We start from the raw sequence: 9,599 nt of genomic DNA, 5'->3' as shown, positions 1-9,599 counted from the left end.
AATTTCATCTCTATCGAATTTTAATATCAGAATAGTGGATATAGTCACGATTCAATGGGTTAGATCCACTTACTTTTTCTTTTGTTGATTTCTAATTTACAATTTCTTACAATGGATTTGATTGGAATAATCTAATTCAAAATCAAAACAAAATAGAAATATATATTTGTCGCTTCAAGAGACGGCTTATCATTATTCATTATAATTTCAACTTTCTTTTAGAATTACTCTACTCTAACTCATTAGAATAATAACTTATTAGAGTTAAATTATACAATTTCTAATTCAATTATTATATATATACAGTTGGGTTTTTATTACCAATAAAAATAACATCCCTAGTATTCAATATGAATACTACCATTTCATAGGAGTTTTATGAAAAAAAACAAAAGCCCTTATCGGATTTGAACTGATGACTTACGCCTTACCATGGCGTTACTCTACCACTGAGTTAAAAGGGCGGTTCGATTCAATTACTGAATGAATTAGTAGACGGATAAGATCTATTTATATATATAAGTATATGCAGTAGACTCATAGTGGCTAGTAGCTCAGGAATGAGAATTCTAATTTACTTAACGTAGAGGGTAAAATGGTTTTATTGGTATTGGGTTTGATAAATATCAATGCAATGAATTGTTTCAAGGCCAATCATAATTGGCTTATCAGAACAGAACGAAATTCATTTATTTGATTAATACAGGTACCTTAGCAATTCGACATAGATCCAATCTATTTTATCGAAACATGTGATGAAGGGATTTGCTTTGTCCACTGAACCCAATTTTAGTTTTAGAAAAAAACACACACACATAATTTTCGATAACTTCTTGCTGCCTCTTCCAAAATTCCTGATTTACTTTTTGTTAATTTACCGGCTTAGTGTGAGATAGAAACATGCCTGTCTCGTCGTAATAATGAGTGAATCAATGAATGAAAGTGGAAAAATGAAGGTTAACTCCCTTTATGTTTATGTTAAACCAATCACTGATCTTATACTTTGTATTATTAATATAATCTAGTTTCTTTTTATAATATCTATTTATTTCTATTTTATAATATCTATTTATTTCTAATAAATATTTATATAATAGATTGAATTTATCTAATTTATTTCTATATCGAATAGAGTGGCGATGAATGATTTACTGAGTATAAATCGTGAATCTAAAATGGAAAATCATAAAAGATGAAAAGCTCTCGGCTCTAGTCATTCCATTATATTGACAATTTCAAAACTGCTCATACTATGAGCATAGTATGGTCGCGGTCAGGCAAGTATGCCCCATCGTCTAGCGGTTCAGGACACCTCTCTTCAAGGAGGCAGCGGGGATTCGACTTCCCTGGGGTAGGGTACTACGAAAGGAAGTTGATCTGGATTATCAATAAACCTAGAATTGATTCTTCCTGGTCGATGCCCGAGCGGTTAATGGGGACGGACTGTAAATTCGTTATATATGTCTACGCTGGTTCAAATCCAGCTCGGCCCAATAATTCGCTGATCCGCCATAACCTAAAATGCCCATTTTTGTATTTTGTTTTCCGAAAAGCCAAACAAAAAATTAGGAAGAATAAAAAGTCCAATTTTGTGATATATCCATCCCTACCGCTATTTGTTTTTATTTTGTTCTATTTATTTAGTTGTTCCATAAATTATGACCTTGATAACGCTCTAGATTCATATCAGGATCATTAAATAGAAAGTTTAATGAAAAGAAAAGAGTAGTAAACAAAAAGAAGACTCTTTTTGTTTTCATTTTCAAATTGATTATTCGATTTATTTGGCAATAACGAAAGGATTCCTAGTAACTAGTAATCCGCGTCGCTCTCACTCAAAGTGCATACCCGTATGGATATCAATATATTACTCGCGCCTTTGTTTGTTACAACCCGGCTTCGAATCTAAAATCTAAATAGAAAATGGCTTGAATGAAATCATAAGACTATCTCTGTTGTACACTTTTCTTTATTTCCGGATTGTAGTTCAATTGGTCAGAGCACTGCCCTGTCAAGGCGGAAGCTGCGGGTTCGAGCCCCGTCAGTCCTGACGGATAAAATTTTAAAATACATCAATAGATCCTCCGTTTTCTGTCAAAGGGGATACAAATGACAGAATTTCATTCCCAACGATATCTTTATCTTTTTTTTTATTTATTTTTTCCTTTCTCTTTTTTGTTGGGGTTTATTTGGAAACTATTTGTAAACGGTGAAAGTGGAAAAGCAGTCAGATGATACATCATCAGATGATTGTACAAGGAAGGCGGTAGATTATCGAAAAGAAAGGGTGGAAAAGAATATATATAAATAAAGGAATTTTTGATTGGACCAGGCATCACTTTTTGTATTCGGATAAAAGATCTTCCTATGTTATACTATTCAATTCTCGACGGTGAATCGATTTGATAGCCTAGATATTGTTATTCATGATATTGATCCGATTCGATGTCATTGAAATGTAAGTCATTGCATTGAATTTACAAGCGACAAATTTATCATCTCTATGGGATTAAATCCCGAGTTATTGCGAAGTAAAAAACAATGAAATTATGGAAGTAAATATTCTCGCATTTATTGCTACAGCGCTGTTCATTCTAGTTCCTACCGCTTTTTACTTATAATATACGTAAAACTGTCAGTCAAAGTGATTAATTTGAATGAAACTTGACTTTTATCAAGGAGTTAAGAAAAAAGGATTCAAATCTCACGTCTTAAATAAAATGAATGGACTAGAATCAGCAGTATCCTATAAAACTCGATAGTATGGTAGAAAAAATATGAATCTTTCTACCATACTATCTATATCTATTATTGTAATGTAGAAAGATACAAGCTTAATATAGATGAATCCACAATATGTATCTTCATACATGTCGATATCAATTAAAGATATGTACTGTACATAGTATCTCAATTTTATTTCTTCGCTTGATCTATTTTATTTGTGTTGATTTCAATTAATCTGAAATAATTGAAAGGCAAGTCTTACGATTTTATAATTTTTCATTTCATGGATTTGATTTTTTGGTGGATACCGAGATTCCTATTAAAATAATCAGAAATGAAGGAAAATGGAATGGAATAGGCATATATTAATTAATTAATAAAAAAAAGAAAACCAAGTAATCTTTTTTTGAACATTCCAAAGAAGTAATTCGTTGAGCAACTGACAGATGATCCAAAGAGTTCTATGGTAACTTTCTTCGTATTTCGTTTCGAAAAAGGGTATACCCTGCCGATTTTGAATTTAACTTCTTTGATCCATGATATGAAATGAGTCAATAAAGCATTTCATAAATGAAATTCAAATAAAACAGGGGTAAGTGTCTAATATGTGACTACACTAAGGCAAGATCTTATTAAAATGAAATTAAATAAAAAAGATTTTTTTTCTTTGAACAGTAAAGAGGAGGGAAATAAAACAAGCAAATACAGAAAACAAAGGGGTTCCTTGTCCCTCATTGTCCGTTCATAACTCTGGTAAGAGCTGGTTCATCAAAATAGAAAATTTAGGAAGAATTCTTTTTTATTGCCTATCATCCGGATCCCTTTACTTTCGAAATACGAACATGGGGATTATTGAAATGTTTATTTGATTTTGATTGAAAAGGTGTTATTCATAGAATACATTACTCCACTAGAATCCAAGAATTTCGAAATGAAGACTAATAAAATAGTTAAAATAAAAAAGGCTTTGCAAAACGATCTAGAAAACAATTGATACGGTTTGATTCTCAACCCCAATTAGAGTACCCCTAGAGCCCACTTCTTCCCCATACTACGAGTGAAAGGGAAATGTAAAGACTACCATTAAAGCAGCCCAAGCAAGACTTACTATATCCATGTGTATTATGTCCCTATCTCTATGAATATGAAACAAATATGAAGGAATTCAATTTTTCCATTATTGTTCACTAATAATAGTGTAATTACTGGCGAGTCAAAAGAAAAAGGAATTGTGACACGCCACCGTTGATGAATCACTTCGATAAATCCGCTTATAACAAGCTCTTATATGATTTCGAGTAAAATCGAGAACCATTAAGCATAAGCAAAATGCGCAGTAACACTTTTGGAAGTATCAAAAGAATGTTACTCACATGTATCAATAATAAGACTTATTCTTTCTTTGGTGTCCCTCATTGTAAAAGCCAATTATCTATCCAATCTAATATTAATTGGATGCCTGAACACCAGAGACTTTCATCCGTCTGTATACAAAGTATCTTCCAACCCTTCTACAACCATTCATTAGTTAATTAGACACCTGTTATCCAATCTAATTCAAGACCTCTAGTAGCCACTCCATTAGTAAGGGGGGCTCCCATATCAAGATTTACTGATTCCCTTCCACTACTTTAGTTTTTCCTTGAATCCTAGACGTTAGGAGACGTTAGGATTTCGAGTTTTTTGTTGATCAGGCGACACCCGGATTTGAACTGGGGAATAAGGGATTTGCAGTCCCCCGCCTTACCGCTCGGCCATGTCGCCAAAAGGTTACAAACAAAAAAAGGAGAGTATCTCCCTTTTCTTTTTCATTTTTAGATCGGATCCATACCTTCAATTGGTTATAGTATCTCAAGACACACAATATCTAAAAACTTTCCCTTTCTTTTCTATTGAAAAAGAAAATGTGGATTCTCAGTTACAAAAGTAAAAATTCAGGACAAATAAATTGGAACCATTAACTATTGACTGCAAATTTATGGACGATTCTTCTTCACTTGTCTTTTTCTAATGGTATAAGAAAATAAAACTGGATACATAACTAAATTGATTTTTTTTTCAATAAAAAAAAACTTTCTTAATTTCAAGTATATTATAATAATATAACAGCAATTATCAGTCTATGTAAACCCCAGAGCATAAGTTGTTACACAGTTATAGTTATCTAATGAGGTATTTTATCTATCTAGATATGATGTCCATAGGGAATCAGCAAGAAATTATCGTGTTTCAATTTTTCATTGAATAGATTAAAATAAAAGAAAAATAGAATTTTGATAGAGCACGCCATGTCTTGTCTCCATTAGAGCGTTATAATGGAATAAAAGAAAGACATATATAAATAGAAATGCTATATCTGCACCTGTTTAATAAATAGAAGCCCTTTCGTACGCACTTCAATCATATTCTAAATATTCTACTAAAAATAAAAACTAAAAGTGGGTAAAACATCTATCTTCTCTGCGAATCGTTTTTTGAACAATGGAGTCCATGAAAAAATTAAGCGCTAGAAAAATCAACTCTCTCCCTATATATATATTTTATGATTATTTTGTCTTTATCTCAACGAACAGATCAAATCAGGAATTCCTTTCATTTTTCTGGTATTCAATCGGATTGGAATATGTAATATCATAATAATGGTAGAAATTGAATTATTTTTTTATATTCTATACAAAACAAAACTCCATGCGGCTAAATGGCATTTATCAATTCTTTTCTGTATCTGTTTGTTATAAATATAAATTAAAATTTGAGTATAATTTTCTTCTTCCGTTCATACGCATTTCATATTTCATACATTCCATATATTATATGGTATATGGAGTTAGATAAAATTTCATGTGATTCAGTAAACAGAATAGAAATTCAATTCCATCATTATTAGATCGATTCGTAGGATTCGATGAAGAATGAAAAAAGAATGGGATTTTTTTGAGAAATGGGAAATTCAAAATGCTCGGGGATGAAAATGGGGAAATGTCTACAATACCTGGGTTGAATCAGATACAATTTGAAGGATTTTGTGGGTTCATGGATCGGGCTAACTAGAAGAACTTTATAAGTTTCCAAAAATTGAAGATACAGAGCAAGAAATTGAATTTCAATTATTTGTGGAAACATATCAATTGGTGGAACCGTTGATAAAAGAAAGGGATGCTGTATATGAATCACTCACATATTCTTCTGAATTATATGTATCCGCAGGATTAATTTGGAAAACCAGTAAGGATATGCAAGAACAAACAATTTTTATTGGAAACATTCTTTAATGAACTCGAACTTCTATAGTAAATGGAATATACAGAATTGTGATCAATCAAATATTGCAAAGCCCCGTATCTATTATCGATCAGAATTGGATCATAACGGAATTTCGGTCTATACTGGTACCATAATATCAGATTGGGGAGGAGGTTAGAATTAGAGATTGATAGAAAAGCAAGGATATGGGCTCGTAAGTAGGAAACAGAAAATATCTATTCTAGTTCTATCATCAGCTATGGGTTCGAATCTAAGAGAAATTCTAGAGAATGTTTGCTACCCTGAGATTTTCTTGTCTTTCCTGACCGATAAGGAAAAAAAAATTGGGTCAAAAGAAAATGCCATTTTGGAGTTTTATCAACAATTTTGTGTAGGCGGGGATCCGGTATTTTCTGAATCCTGTGTAAGGAATTACAAAAGAAATTTTTCAGCAAAGATGTGAATTAGGAAGGATTGGTCGACGAAATATGAACCAGAGATTGAATCTAATATACCTCAGAACAATACATTTTTGTCGCGAGATATATTGGCAGCTGCGGATCGTTTGATTGGAATGAAATTTGGAATGGGTACACTTGACGATATGAATCATTTGAAAAATAAGCGTATTCGTTCTGTAGCGGATCTCTTACAAGATCAATTCGGATTGGCTCTGGTTCGTTTAGAAAATGTAGTTAGAGGAACTATATGCGGAGCAATTAGGCATAAATTGATACCGACTCCTCAGAATTTGGTAACTTCGACTCCATTAACAACCACTTATGAATCCTTTTTCGGATTACACCCATTGTCTCAAGTTTGGATCGAACAAATCCATTGACACAAATAGTGCATGGGAGAAAATTGAGTTATTTGGGCCCCGGAGGATTGACCGCGAACTGCTAATTTTCGGATACGAGATATCCATCCTAGTCACTATGGACGCATTTGCCCAATTGACACGTCTGAAGGGATCAATGTTGACTTATCGGATCCTTAGCAATTCATGCCAGGATTGGTCATTGGGGGTCTCTAGAAAGTCCATTTTATAAAATCTTTGAGAGATCAAAAAAAGCACAGATGCTTTATTTATCCCCAAGTCGAGATGAATATTATATGGTAGCGGCAGGAAATTTTTGGCCTTGAATCAGGGTATTCAGGAAGAACAGGTTGTTCCGGCTCGATACCGCCAAGAATTCCTGACTATTGCATGGGAACAAGTTCATCTTCGAAGTATTTTTCCTTTCAATATTTTTCTATTGAGCCTCATTCCTTTTATCGAGCATAATGACGCGAATCGGGCTTTAATGAGTTCTAATATGCAACGCCAAGCAGTTCCGCTTTCTCGTTCCGAGAAGTGCATTGTTGGAACTGGGTTGGAACGCCAAGTGGCTCTAGATTCAGGAGTTCCCGCTATAGCCGATCACGAGGGAAAGATCATTTCCACCGATACTGACAAGATTATTTTATCGGGCAATGGAGATGCTCTAGGCATTCCATTAGTTATGTATCAACGTTCCAACAAAAATACTTGTATGCATCAAACTGCCCGTCTGGCGGGGTAAATGCATTAAAAGGGGTAAAATTTTAGCGGACGGTGCCACATTACAGGCGAACTGCTTGGGCAAAAACGTACTAGTAGCTTATATATGCCATGGGAAGGTTACAATTTGGAGGATGGGTACCATTAGCGAGCGTCTAGTATATGAAGATATTTATACTTCTTTTTCACACACATTAAATATGAATATCAGATTCAAGTGACAAGCCAAGGTCCTGAAAGAATCACTAACGAAATACCGCAATTTGTAGTGCCCATTTATCTGCAATTTAGACAAAATGGAATTAAGATGCTGTGATCTTGGGTGGAGAGCATGCGATATATTGGTAGGTAAATTAACGCTTCAGGTGGCGAAAGAATCATCGTATGCTCCAGAAGATAGATTATTACGGGCTATATTTGGGATTCAGGTATCCACTTCAAAGGAAACCTGGTTAAAATTACCTATAGGTGGAGGGGTCGAGTCATCGATGTGAGATGGGGTCCAGAAAAAGGGGTTCTCAGTTATAATCTGAAACGATTCGTGTCTATATTTCACAGAAACGCGAAATCAAAGTAGGCGAGAAAGTAGCCGGAAGGCATGGAAATAAAGGGACATCTTCAAAAATTTTACCTAGACAGGATATGCCTTATTTAAAAGACGGAAGACTTGTTGATATGGTCTTCAACCCATTAGGAGTAATTTCACGAATGAATGTAGGACAGCTATTCGAATGCTCGTTTAAGTTAGCAGGAGTCTAATAGATAGACATTATCGAATAGCACCATTTGATGAGAGATATGAAGAAGAGGCTTAGAGACGCGAAAAGCTTTCCGAATTATATCAAGCCAGTAAGCGCTGAATGAATCCATGGGTATTTGAAACTCGATATATCCAGTGAAAGCCGAATATTTGATGGAAGAACGGGAGGCCCTTTGAGCAACCTTACAATAGGGAAAACCTTATATCTTGGAAATTAATTCATCAAGTTGATGATAAAATATATGGGCGTTCTAGTGGACATTATGCACTTGTTACAAAACAACCACTTAGAGTTAGGTCCAAGCAAGGTGGACAACGGTAGGAGAAATGGAGGTTTGGGGTCTAGTGAGGATTTGGTGTTGTTTCATATTTTACAAGAAATGCTTACTTATAAATCTGATCATATTAGAGCTCGCCAAGAAGTACTTGGGACTACGATCATTGGAGGAACAATACCTAAACCCGAAGATGCTCCAGAATCTTTTCGATTGCTCGTCCGAGAATTACGATCTTTGGCTCTGAACTGAATCATTTGTATCTGAGAAGAATCTCCAGATTGGTAGGAAGGAAGTTTAATCGGAATGAATTCCGAATTTTTCTTCTATGATCGACCGATATAAACATCAACAACCCGAATTGACTGAAGTTTCTCCCCAACAAATAAGTGCAAGGGCCAAGAAAATCTTACCTAATGGAGAAAACTGTTGGAGAGGTGACAAAACCCTATACTTTTCTATTACAAAACCAACAAACTGGAAAAGGATGGATTATATTGCAGAAGAATTTTTGGACCTCATAAAAAGTGGAATTTGCGCTTGTGGAAATTATCGAGTAATTGGAAATCAAAAGGAGGGCTCAAATTTTGTGAACAATGCGGAGTTGAATTTGTTGATTCTCGGATACGAAGATATCAAATGGGATATATAAGGTTGGCATGTCCAGTAATCATGTATGGTATTTGAAACGTCTTCCTAGTTATATCGCCAATCTTTTAGACAAACCTCTTAAAGAATTAGAGGGTCTAGTATACTGCGATGTGTGATTTGATCGAAATTATTATTTTACAGATTAGAATGAGAAACTGTCATCCCATTCAATCGAATTGGGATGCCCTGGATCTGATATGTCTCTTGGGAAGAGTAACATGAAGCTCAGAATTATGGGCGTATTCAATACTCCCAAATAAAAGGGAATTGGTCTATGGTCGAGTCAGTAAAAATAAATAACTAGGAATTTTGAGTTGTACCTGTGAAAAAAGACTTTTTGTGTGAATTAACCGTTCTTTCATTTCTTTTAGTTCTTTTAGAAAGAAATGAAATTATGTTC

The 9,599-nt window shown here is 34.2% G+C and overlaps 1 non-coding gene and 1 pseudogene across 1 annotated transcript; one reads left to right on the top strand and one right to left on the bottom strand.

The window, feature by feature from the left end:
• Nucleotides 1–4,419: 4,419 nt before the first annotated feature.
• TRNAC-GCA (transfer RNA cysteine (anticodon GCA)) lies at nt 4,420–4,491 on the bottom strand. Its single transcript has one exon. It is a non-coding gene; the product is annotated as a tRNA-Cys (tRNA).
• A 1,046-nt stretch (nt 4,492–5,537) lies between these two features.
• On the top strand, nt 5,538–8,849 carry LOC128288735 (DNA-directed RNA polymerase subunit beta-like; annotated as a pseudogene).
• The last annotated feature ends 750 nt before the right edge of the window (nt 8,850–9,599 follow it).

This window comes from Gossypium arboreum, unplaced genomic scaffold, assembly GCF_025698485.1.
Source record: "Gossypium arboreum isolate Shixiya-1 unplaced genomic scaffold, ASM2569848v2 Contig00269, whole genome shotgun sequence".
In the NCBI taxonomy this organism is placed as follows: Eukaryota; Viridiplantae; Streptophyta; class Magnoliopsida; order Malvales; family Malvaceae; genus Gossypium; species Gossypium arboreum.
This window is presented reverse-complemented; position numbering and strand designations above follow the sequence as displayed.